This window comes from Petaurus breviceps, unplaced genomic scaffold (genome assembly GCF_028583685.1).
Source record: "Petaurus breviceps papuanus isolate PSGF00001 unplaced genomic scaffold, PetGlider_PUasm1.0 178, whole genome shotgun sequence".
Taxonomy (NCBI): domain Eukaryota; kingdom Metazoa; phylum Chordata; class Mammalia; order Diprotodontia; family Petauridae; genus Petaurus; species Petaurus breviceps.
The window spans coordinates 32,644,749-32,657,779 of NW_027185777.1; the positions used below are offsets into that span (position 1 = coordinate 32,644,749).

The following is a 13,031-nucleotide window of genomic DNA, read 5'->3' on the forward strand; positions in this document are numbered from 1 at the left end:
GGACAAATTCTCAGTTTTTCTATGATTTATTGTCTCAACTCTGACCCTGGACAAGTTATCAAACTTTTCTGTGTCCCAATCAAAACTGTCAGACTATAACTTAGAGAAAAATTGGTAATCTGTATCAATGGAAGAGGACCAAAACAAAATAAGTAAAAATAATTTATTGTCCCTCTAGCTCCAGGGTCAAATTAATAATCTTATTCTCTCCAAAAGTCAGGTACCATACTTGAACTCACCCCAGAAAGCTAGGTAATGGGATTCTCTATTTTTTCACAAAAACTGTCTCCACACTCTCCTAGTACTCCACTATTGTCTCTTGTTACTGCCTTCCCTTGGACCTCATGGCTTAAAATATGTATAACAGCATATAGTCCTCTACCACAGTTTCATCATGGACAACATCTTTGAGATGGAGTGAGTAGCACCTTGCCATTAAAGAATCTGCTGATGTATACGTTTCCAATACCAAAATTGACTCTGATGTCTCTGGCATTTTCTCTGAGTTCAGCAATCTATGTTTTGTTCAATTGTCCCAGTACATCGATTAGCCTGAAGCAAATAAAATATCCCCAATACTGAGACTTAAATCATTCTTGTTTCATGAAATATGAATGAGTCAACCCATATGACAAGTCAACAAATACAATGTACCACTTCAACATGATGACATTTGTTTTCTAATCTGTTGATGAGGCAATAGATATATCAATATCTTTCAAAGTAAGATTTTTTAAAAGTCCTAACATAGTACAATAGAAAAATCACTGTCTCTAAAGTATGTGTAGAAAAAAAAACTAGCTTTTAGAAAAATCCAGCAAGCATTATATGAACACAATTACAAAACACTTTTCACACAAATAAAGGCAGATCTAAACAACTGGAAAAATAGCAAGTGCTCATGGGTAGGCCAAGCCAATATAAAAAAATGACAATTCTATTAGAATTAATTTCCTTTTTCAGTGCCATACCAATAAAATTATTAAAGATATTTACAGAGCTAAAAAAATAACAAAATTCATCTGGAAGAACAAAAATTCAAGAATATTATGAAGGAAATTAATGAAAAAATAATTCAAAGGATGATTGTCTAGCTGTACCAGATAAAAAAAATATATTATGAAGCAGCACCCATCAAAACTATTTGGTATTGGCTAAGAAATAGAGTGCTGAATCAATGGAATATGCTAGGAACACAAGACACAATAATAAATGACTACAGTAATCTATAATTTGATAAGCCCAAAGACTGCAGCTTCTGGGATAAGAACTCATTATTTGACAAAAATTTCAGGGAAAACTGGAAAATTGTATCACAGAAACTAGGCATAGACCAACATGTCAAGATAAGGTCAAAATGGGGAAATAACTTAGACAATAAAGGGTGATATCATAATTAAATTCAGAGAGCAAAGGAATAGCATGCCTATCACATCTATGGAGAAGGGAAGAAATTTTGCCCAAACTAGAGATAGATAACACTATGAAATGAAAAATGGATAATTTTGATTACAGTAAGTTTAAAAGGTTTTGCTCAAAGTGAATACAACCAAGAATAGAAGAAAAGCAGAAATCTGGGAAATAATTTTTTACAGTCAGTGTTTCTGATAAAGATCTCATTTCTAAAACATATAGAGAACTTAGTCAAATTTACAAGAGTATAAGTCATTCCCTAAATGATAAATGGTCAAGATTATGAAGTCATTTTTCAGACAAATAAATTAAAGCTATCTATAATTATATAACCATGCTCTAAATCACTATTGTATAAAGAAATTTAAATTAATAAAATTCTGAGGTATCACCTCACACCTATCAGATTGGATATAAGAAAAGAAAAAGAAAATTATATATGTTGGGGAAGATATGGGAATATGGGAATGCTAATGCATTGTTGGTGGAATTGTGAACTGGTCCAACCATTCTGGGGAGCAATTTGGAACTATGCCCAAAAGGCAACCAAATTATTTATATGCCTTGATCCACCAATGCCACTGCTAGGTCTGTATCCCAAAGATATCATAAAAAAAGGGAAAGGACCCATATGTACAAAAATATTTATAGCAACTCTTTTTTGGTGACCAAGAATCAAAATTGAGGACATGATGAACAGGAAAGTTTCAGAAAAAACCTGGAAAGAATTACATGAATTGATGCTAAGTGAAGTGACCAGAACCAGGAGAACACTGTACACAGTAACAACACTGTGCAATTATCAACTATGAGAGTTTTAGCTCTTCTCAGCAACACAATAATCCAAGACAATTCCAAAAGAAACAAGATGGAAAATTCAGTCCACATCCAGAAAAAGCACTATGGGATCTGAAAGCAGATTGAAGCATATCATTTTTAATCTATTTTTTGTTTTGTTTTCTTTGTTGTGTTTTCCCCCTTTTGTTCTGATTCTTCTTTCACATGACTAATATGGGAATATAATATTTAATAAGATTGTACATATATATATATATATATCCTGTATCAGATTTCTTGCTGCCATTGGGAAAGGAGAAGAGAGGGAAGAAGAGAGAAAAATTTGGAAATCAAAATCGTGTAAAAGTGAATGTTGAAAACTATATTTACATCTACTTAGAAAATTAAAAGATTGTTAAGGCGGGGGGGAAGAAATGCATGGGGTTGAAATCTCAACTCTAATGCATAATACTTTTGTCATCCTGAGCAAGTCACTTAATATTCTTCAGCCTTAATTTCCTCTTCTGTAAAATGACATTGTATTTGAAGGAACTTCTAGGTCTCAGTCTATGATCCTATGATTTCAGTCATTTTATAGGTACATAACACTTAATCATTTCATGGGGATAGTCCTACTTATATATTCAGAATCAAATCAAGTTGGTTAGCTCCTCTGATCAATTGACTACTTCAAAAATTGAGTCTGTGCTGCTCATTCTGGAAGCTGGTCATGAATGCCCTGAAATTATATGCTTCATGTATACTCCTAATTAGGGAAAAGTAACTGGATGTATGAATTCATTGAAAACAGGAAACTTCTTGAGTGAACCAATTCCCTCTATTCATGAATGTCCTTCACAAGTCAATAGTCTTGCCAATAGCACTGAGATATAAAGTGACTTGTCTAGGTCTCATAGACAGTAGGTCTAAGAAGAAAGACTTGAATTCAAGTATTTCTGGCTTTGATGCCAGATTTCTATCCACTATAATGTTATCTTTTTTATTTGATCAAGTGGTGATTTAAAGTTTATATCTCATATTATTTTTTTACATTTTACAAAGTACTTAGATCCAGTGAATGCATATAACTTGGGTTCAATAAATACTAATTTAACTGAATTGAATTAACCTATCAGACAAATTAACGCATTACTTTCCGAGCAGGAAATAAAAGCATGGAATTTAAAGAAAATGACTAAACAAACCTACCTAAAACTCTAAATTTGCCACTATAACTAAATATAAATAATCAGATATCCTCTGAGTTCATTTTCTTCTATTTATAGGATAGTGGAGATCAAAAAATCACATTTCTAGTAGCGCACCGAAAAGAATTTGTACCAAGAAGAGAAATTCCACTGCCCTGGGGGAATGTTATCATAAAATTACAGGGTGTTTTTTTTTTCAAATTTTTCATCAGAACTATTCATCTATGAGGGAAAAGTGTTATGTTTTATGTGGTAGAAGACAATGCAAGATTTGGAGAATTATATTTTCAGGGAGCATTCTTTTTTCCCCCTCTGGAAATAAGAAATTCTGATTACCAATGAGGGAAGTCATATGTTTCTCTAAGACATATGCTGTGTCTTGGTCATTAATACAGGAGCACAAGGTTGCCACACTAATTAGACACCTCAATTCTTTAGAGTCAAGAGGCCTGAATGTAGTTAAAGTTGGCAGCCAGAATATTCTGAACAGGAGGGAAAGGATTCTAGCTGACAGAGGTTTTTTCAAGTTTAACTTGTAAACATGGTTTAGAGACTCTGATCCCATTAGGTGACTACATTGTCAAATATGTTCTGCCAGTGCTGGTTGATCTAAGGAATAATTTGCCAGCTCTTCAAATAAATTAAGTGGTAAAACAGGATTTCTTAAGAAATGGGACATTGGGGAATGGATCCAAGATGGCAGAGTAAAAGCAGGGACTTGCTTGAGCTTGCCCTTAAATCGCTCCAAATACCTTTTTAAAAATGATTCTAAACAAATTCTAGAGCTGCAGAACCCACAAAATAACAGAGTGAAATAAAACCTCAGCCCAAAATACCCTGGAAGGCCCCAAGGAAGTGTATGTTGCACCAGTCTGGGAGCAGAACACAATCCTGTGTGGGCTACACCATACACAGATTGGGGCCAGAGCAGGCCTCAGGGGACTGAATCACTGGCAGCTGTGGTGATTTCCAGACTTCTCAACCCACAAATGCCAGGAATGGCGTGAAAGGTCAGTGGGGAAACTCTGTGGGACCTGAGTGAAAGATGAGGCAGTCTGGTCCCAGCCTTAGCGTGGCAGAAGTGGTTGTGGCAACAGCAATAAGAACAGCAACAGCAGCTGCAGTAGCTGCTTTCAGAGCTCTTGCCCACAGACAGTGGGGAATCCTGCAGCTGATACAGAATCCCAGAAGCCTAGAACAGTTCACCCCTTCTACCCCTACCCCTAGCTCCACTCCCACTGGAAGCAAAGTCTTGCCTTGACAGGGAGTTAGAAAGACAAGAATTTGGTTAGGAAGATGGGCAAACAGCATAAAAAGAGTCAGACTATAAAATCTTACTTTGGTGATAGAGAAGATCAAATCGTACAACCAGAAGAAGACAACAAAGTCAAAACTCCTACATCAAAAAACTCCAAGAAAAATATGAATTGGTCACAAGCCATAGAAGAGTTAAAGAGGATATTGAAAATCAAGTAAGGGAAATAGAGAAAAATTCAGAAGAGAAATAAGAGTGATGAGAGAAATTCATGAAAAAAGAGTCAAGTGCTTGTTAAAGGACACCCAAAAACTACTGAAGAAAAGAAGATTTAAAAATAGAGTAACCCAAATCCCAAAAGAGGTCCAAAAAGTCAATGAGGAGTAGAATGCCTTAAAAAGCAGTATTGATCAAGTGGAAAAGGAGGTACAAAAGCTCACTGAAGACAATTATACCTTCAAAGATAGAATGGAGCAAACAGGAGATGTTTATGAGAAACCAAGTACTTATAACAAAGAATGACAAAATTAGAAGACAATGTGAAATATCTATTTGGAAAGACCACTGAATTAGAAAATAGATCCAGGAGAAATAATTTTAAAATTATTGGATTACCTGTAAGTCAACTGAGTTAGAGGAATGTCTATGCCAAAAATGTGAAGAATTCCTTAAATAGAATGGGTAGATGAGAATAATCTATTCCAACATCACTGTGGAGTGTTTAGAGCTTGGTCAGACAGAAAAAGACACTAACGTTATCCACTTACTTCATTGTGGGCCATCACCAGTCATCTTGACTTTTGACTTGCCACTGGACTTCAATGACATTGGAAGAGAGATTGAGACTGATGACTTTTGAACTTCACCTCACTTAAATCCAATTCATGACAAGTGAAGACATCACCCCCATGACATCACTTATTCTCCTCTGAACAAAAGGCAAAATTCTTCAAAGAAAGTGAATAGATTTAGAAAAATCTGAAATTCCTAATGTACAGGAGGGAACTGGGGTATGTTTGCCTTTATATTTATAAAAGACTCATTCTATTTTTCACAAAAATAAGGTCAATTATAAACAATTGGAGAAATATTAGTTGTTCATGGGAGGGTTGAGACAATTTAATAAGAATGAAAATTCTACCTAAATTAACTTATTCAGTACCATACCTATCAAACAGACAAAAATATTTTATAGACATAGAAAAAATAATAGCAAAATTTATCTGGAAAAAAGAAAAGGTCATGAATATCAAAGGAATAAATGAAAAATAAATGTGAAGGAAGGTGGCCTAGCAGTACCAGATGTTAAACTGTATTACAAAGCAGTAATTATCAAAACAATCTGATCCTGTCTCAGAAATACAGTGTTGAACCAGTGGAACAGAGTAGCCATATAATACACAATAGTAAATTATCATAGTAATCTAGTGTTTGACAAATATAAAAATCCAACTCTTTGAAATAAGAACTCACAACTTGACAAAAATTGTTGGGAGAGCACTTTGGCAGATATTTGAATACTTTACCTGTAGTTCTACTTGTAAGGGCAAAATTTATTACCAAATAAGAAATAGATGGCATTACATGAGGTAAAATGTGTCAATTTTCATTGTGTCAAGTTAAAAGTTTTTGCACAAACAAATCCAATAGAGTTAAGATTAAAAGAAAAGTGGAAAACTTGGAGAGGGGGTCACTTACTGCAAGTTTCTCTGATAAAGTTTCATTTCTTTTTTCCATTTTATAAAACATTTCATTTTGTTCAAGTTTTAAGTCAAACTCAAATTTTTATTTCAGTTTACAATTGAAATATATTTATTTATTTATTTTGGGGCAGCTAGGTGGTACAATGAATACAGTGCCGGCCCTGGAGTCAGTAGGACCTGAGTTCTTATCCGGCCTCAGACACTTAACACACACACACACACACACACACACACACACACACACACACACACACTAGCCGTGTTGCCTTGGGCAAGTTACTTAACCCCAATTTTCCTCCAAAAAGCTATATATATATATATATATATATTGTAGTTTCAACATTATTTTCCACAAGATTTTGAGTTACATTTTTTTCTCTCCCCGTCTTTCCCCTACACCCACCCAAAAATAGCAAACCTATTGAATACCCTTCTCCCCAATCTGTTCTCTTTTATATCCTCCCCCTTCACTCCCCTAACTTTCTAGAAGGGTAAGATGTGTTTGTATACCACAGTACTAAAGGCCTTGTTTCTTAAATGTATAGATAACTGAGTGAAAATAAAAGAGACACTTCATTCCCCAATTGATAAATAAATCTTTAAAGGATATGAAGAAGCAGTTTTCAGAAGGAGAAATCAAAGCTATCTATAGTTATATGAAAAAAAAATTCTCTAAATCACTATAGACTAAAAAGTACAAATTAGTACAATTCTGAGGTACTACCTCAGACCTATCAGATTGGCTGGTATGACAGAAAAATGGAATGATAAATGTTAAAAGTGATGTGGAAAAAATGGGACAGGAATGCATTGTTGGTGGAGTTGAGAAGTAATTCAACTATTCTGGAGAGCAATTTTATAATATACCCAAAGGGTCATAAAACTGTTTATCTCCGTTGTTCCAGGATTATCACTATTCTGTTTGGATCCCAAAGAGAGCCCTCACCCTACCCCACTCCCAAAAGAGCAAAGTGCCTATTTGTACAAAAAATATTTATAGCAGCTCTTTTTGTGGTGGCAAAGAATTGGAAATTGAGGGAAAGTCTATCAATTAGGGAATGGCTAAATAAGTTGTGGTATATGATTCTGATGCAGTGTATTGTGCTATAAGAAATGAAGAGGAAAGATATTTAAACTGATGTAAAGTGAATAGAATTAGGAGAACACTGTACACAGGAACAGCAACACTGTACAATGATCAACTGTGAAAGACTTAGCTTTTATCAGCAACAAAATGATTAAGACAGTTATGAAAAACTTAAAGATGAAAAATGCTGTCCACCACCAGAGAACAGATGGAATCTGAATTCATATTGAAGCATACATTTTTCTTTTCTTTTTTTTTTCTTTTGATTTTCTTTTTTAATTTTGTTTTGGGTTCTTCTCTGTGTTCTCTTTTTCAAGATAACTGACACAGAAATATGTTTTACATGAATGTGTGTAGAGTCTATATAAAATTTATTGCCCTCTGAAGGATAGTGAAGGGAAGGGATGGAGGGTGATAATTTGGAACTAAAAATTTTCATAAATAAAGGTTTTACAAAAAAAAAATATGTGAGGGGAGCAGAACCAGGAAAACATTGTACACAATTACAGACACATCGTATCTGTGATGACTAATTTTGAAAGACTGGACTCTTCTTAGCAATACAAGGTTATAAGACAACTCCAAAGGACTCATTATGGAAAAAGTTATCCACATCCACAGAAAGAACGATGCAGTCTGAATGCAGATTGAAGCAAACGACTAGCTCTCCCTCTTTTTTGTTTATTTCTTCTTCCTCATTGTTCTCTCCACTGGTTATAATTCTTTACAACTTGACTAATGTACAGAAGCAAGCTATCAATCAATGAGAAGTAGCCAACAGCTATACCACCTTGGGTCTTTGTGACCTTTAGAAATTGACTTCTTCTATTCTAAAGATCTCTCAAATTTCTAGTATAAGCACATCCATTTTTCTCATCATTGTGGCAATAGAATTCTAGGAGCACAGGAAAAACTTAAGCATGAGAAAGGGTTGGATTAAGGAATAATTCTTACCTTCATCTCTACCCTGAGAAGCTGTTTATAAGAATTTGTTGTTGAATCATATTTTAGTCATCTCTGATTCTTTGTGACCCCATTTGGAGTTTTCTTGGCAAAAGATTGATTTGGCATTTCCTTCTCCAGTTCATTGTGTAGACTCATGTTCCTGACCCCAGTCCTTGTGCTCTATCCACTGTGCCACCTATCTGCCTGAGAAGAAATTAGAACAAAATTATTCAAAAATATTTAGGAAGAAAAAAATGTATATTAAGATATATAGAGGACTCCTATTGTTCCCAAAGCTGTATTAACTCATAAAGATTGTCAACTAGGTAAAAAAAATTAGTAGTTGCTTAATAAATGTTTGTGATTTATTCTGATTTTTGTTGGGGTAGGGAATGCTTATAATGATAAAACCCATTATATACTGAAAGTGTGTGTAGAGGAAGGTGTGCGAAGTTGGAATGAAGCACATAGAGCTCTTGCAGATAAGGGCTAGCATTACTAATTTTACAATTCCCATCATTTTTTTTTTAATTTTTGCTTCTTTGGAGATTTAGTTGTCCTGAAGAGACAATACAATAGCTACTTAGTTGGACTTAGAATAAGAAAAACCTAAGTTGAAATCTCACTTCTGACATTCAATAACTATGTAGCAATGGACAAATCACTTAAGGTCTTTGAACCTCAGTTTCTCTATAAAATGAATGTAATTTTACCTGTAGTATTATAAGGTTTATTATGAGACTCAGTGAGACAAGGTATGAAAAGGGTTTTGTAAACTTTTAAGTGAAATGTAATGGCTTGGAAAAGAAATAAAGAAAGGAATGGAGTAAAAAAGAGAAAAATGAAGAAAGGGAATAAAGGAGAGAGCAAGGAGGTAAGAGATGGAAGGAAGGAGGAAGTAAGGGAAAGGAGAGGAGAGAAGGAGGAGGGGAAGAAATGAAGGGAATGAGAAAAAATAGCCAAACATGTTCCTTAGGAGTGTGAGGGATAATTTGCAGGGAAGTTTCCCCATTCTGAAAAATCAAATCTAGAGTGGCTTCAGCATCCACTAGACCTAAATTTTGAAGTCATCTGACCTTGCAGGAATCTGGGATTTAGAGCAATGGAGACCCTCCCCAGTACCACCTCAGCACAAAATAGGCCAAATAAGGACAGAAGTGATTTCTCAAACATACATTGGGTCATCTACTATTTCCTCGTTCTGGTACTTGAGGTAGATCGCCACACTTAGATTGTACACCTAAATTCCAGCCAATGGAAGAAAAAGGTCAGGAGAGAGGTGGGGGAGAATTATGCGTTACAGCATTATAGCTTTGCTATTTCCTTTTGTAAACTGCTTCTCCTCCCTGACCATTTCTCAGGAGGGAGACCCTATCTTGAGATCATATTAAATCATTCTTTTCTGCTTCCTACCTTGAGAAACCTCTGAGTATTATTTGGGTAAGGATTTCGGTTGCTCACAGTTTTTGGGGTACACAAAGTAGGCAATCAAAAAATGATACCATGGATTCTTTGAAGGAATTTTCTTATAGTATTCAATTCAATTTCAGTTCAGCAATACACCTTTATTAAGTACCTAGGCTTCATATAGGATATAGCTCTAGATGCTAGGGATGCAAAGACAGAAAGGAAAAAGCCCTTTCCTTAAAGACATTTTGTTATACATCCTTTTAATCCTTCATGGCAATTGACATGGAGTAAAAGGAAAATCCACACTCAAAAAGTCTTGTTGAATTGGTCTATCACAAGATCATATGTCCACTGATTGTATTCAGTTCAGAAGAAATCCTATGAAGTCTACCCAATAACCCTTGGGATTGTGGTGTTTATATAGATATCTGTATGTATGTATGTATGCGTATGCATGTGTTTAATTATACATGATACTGTACTAAAGGTGTGAGGGAAGAAAAAGGACAAAAAATTACATGGTAACTTTATTATATATTTTAAAAGGAATAGCAAATTGTACATAATAGATTGGCAATTTCATGCATAATCATCTTTTTAAAAATTATATGATCTAACACATGGAAATCCTTATTTTATTCCATAAATTAAATAAAAATTAAAAAAAATTCCTGGGGAAGATTTGTAGGAAGAATGGAAAGTTTCCTGAAGCAGTTACTATTTGGTGATCTGGTTGGAATCAATTAATCATTCAGAAAGCATTTCTTAAATACTTAATGTGTGCTGGGTGAGGAGACATCGTTCAAAGACATCCTAATTTTCTTCTTTTGTTTTTTTTTTGTTTTTGAGAGGAGAAATTGCAGTTAAATGATTTGACCAAGGTCACACAGCTAGTAAGTATTAAGTGCCTGCGGCTGGAATTGAACTCAGATCTTCCAAGGCAGGTGCACTATTCAATGTGCCTCTAGATACCCCTAACACAATACTTTCCTAATAAAATCAAAAGCATGATAGCATTTCTACATATTGCAGGTTGGAAATTCTAGTTAGACCAAAATAAAACTTATACCAGTCAGGAAGAGTCACCAAGAGTAGCAACACAAAGCAATGCCATCAAACAGAAGCTGCAACAATTCACCAGAGGCACAGTCTTTATATGTGTGAAATAGAATTATTTTGTTGTTTTTTTCCAAAAGTACCCACTCAGGAACCATGAATATTCTGTAAGTAGAAAGGTATATAGTATTGCAAAACTTAGGAACCTTCTATAACCTGAAATCAAATGAGGAAACCAGAATGTCTCTGTGAATCTTATATTTTCTCCACTGATTTCACACCCAACTTGCTAGCTAGTAGTAAGGGAGGTCATTAAAAGTTCAGGACAACTTTGATCAAACTTTTATTTGCTTCATTAACATTTATGCCCCCACCAAATAGGATTTCTTTCAAATTATAAATAGTGTTTTGCTGAATTGTCTGCCAAAGAATGTGCTCATTTGGGAGGAGATTTTTAACTATGCTATCTATTATCTCAAAGACAGGAACCATTTAAAGTCTCATCCTCCATCTGTAAAAGAATTGTCCTTTTTTGCACATTTATGATTTAACTGAAGTGTGGAAGAATTTTAATCCATAAAATAGGCAATATACATGACTCAGTATAAATGCTAACCTCCTCTCTAGCAAGACAAGTTTTATACTTATCAGATTCATTTAAAGTTGCTCAAAAATATGCCCTGTTCACTTTTTATAACCTTGTCAGAAATAACATTTTCTGTTCTTAGATTTGTTTTCCTATATTTTTAATAACTTAGTTATTCAACAACAATATCCAAATTGTCTTTAGATCTGCCTTGAAAACAGTTTAAGTGACATTATTATCTATTGGGTGAATACATTTTTTCTAGCTATTCTAAATCAAATCTTTATTACAAAGGGATTTTTCAATTATAAAAATCAATGTCATCCCAGGAAAATGAAAGGGGCAAAGAAATATGTCTAGCTTAATAAATTGTGAAATACAAATATAATAGAATACTATTGCTTTGCAGGAAAAATGATAAGGAAATTACAAAAATTGGGAAGAGTTGAACTGAAGCAGTGATAAAAACTATACCCAAAAAATGATGTACCTGTAAGATACATGAGGATACCTGTATAATACAATCATATGGTTGAGATCTTATGTACCTTACATAGATATCTGATTTTGAATCAGGACCAATTAGATTCCAAGAGATACTACAATTTTTGTCTCTGGGGATCAGGTAAAGGGGCATGGATCAGCACTTGCTCCTTCCTTTACTGATCTCTAAGAGATGAAATCTCCTAAAGCAGGGATTCTCAATTTATCTAGATATCATTGAGTCTAAAGCAGGTCTGATGGGGCCAATGGACCACTTCTCAGAATATTTTATAGGGTTTAAAATTCATAGGGATATAAAGGAAATTAATTAATAGAAATCAAGTTAACACAATATTCTTAAAATCAAGTTTATAGACCCTAGGTTTAGATTTCTGAGGCTAGATATGGATATATCCAATATGCTTTAATAAAGGTATTCTAAAGTTATAGTATTTTGAAGCTTGGGATAAATGTCATCTCATTTGATAGCTCTTAAGAGGAGATAATATTTTGTTTATTATAGACTTAGCTACCTTCCCTTTAACACTGACTACACAAAAAATCATGAATAGTTAGTATACTTCTATATCAAAGTAAACAGTACACAGAAATTGTGTACTAATATATGGGTGTATACATATATACTAATTATGTACTAATAAATATATATAGATTTGAATAGACAGAACATACCTAAAAATTAGATTAGATTAAAATAGACCAAATACCTTCAACTCAACCAAGAAGGAAATCTCAGCAATAGAACTTTATTCTTAGTAATCTCTAGAACTCAAGTACCCTTTACTAAGTGATATGCTCAGGATATACTCAAGTACTCTTTACTAAGAGATGTAAGGGCCATATTTGAGACTAGCTTCCTACATATCTGGCTACATAGAGATCTCTCTCAGGTCTGCAAGCCAAATTTCTACGTCTGTCTTTTTAACTGCCTCCTTTGAAATAATACACCTCTGTTTATACCCACCTCTATTTGAATATACTTTATATAGATAGATACATAGATATATCTAAAAACAAACTTACACACACACACACACACATACACACACACACACACACACACACACACACACACACACACACACAC

General features: G+C 34.2%; 1 pseudogene; it reads left to right on the plus strand.

Annotated features, from left to right (window-relative positions):
• Positions 1–4,443: 4,443 nt before the first annotated feature.
• The window catches only part of LOC138159845 (E3 ubiquitin-protein ligase Mdm2-like), an 11,153-nt pseudogene continuing 2,565 nt past the window's right edge, over positions 4,444–13,031 (plus strand).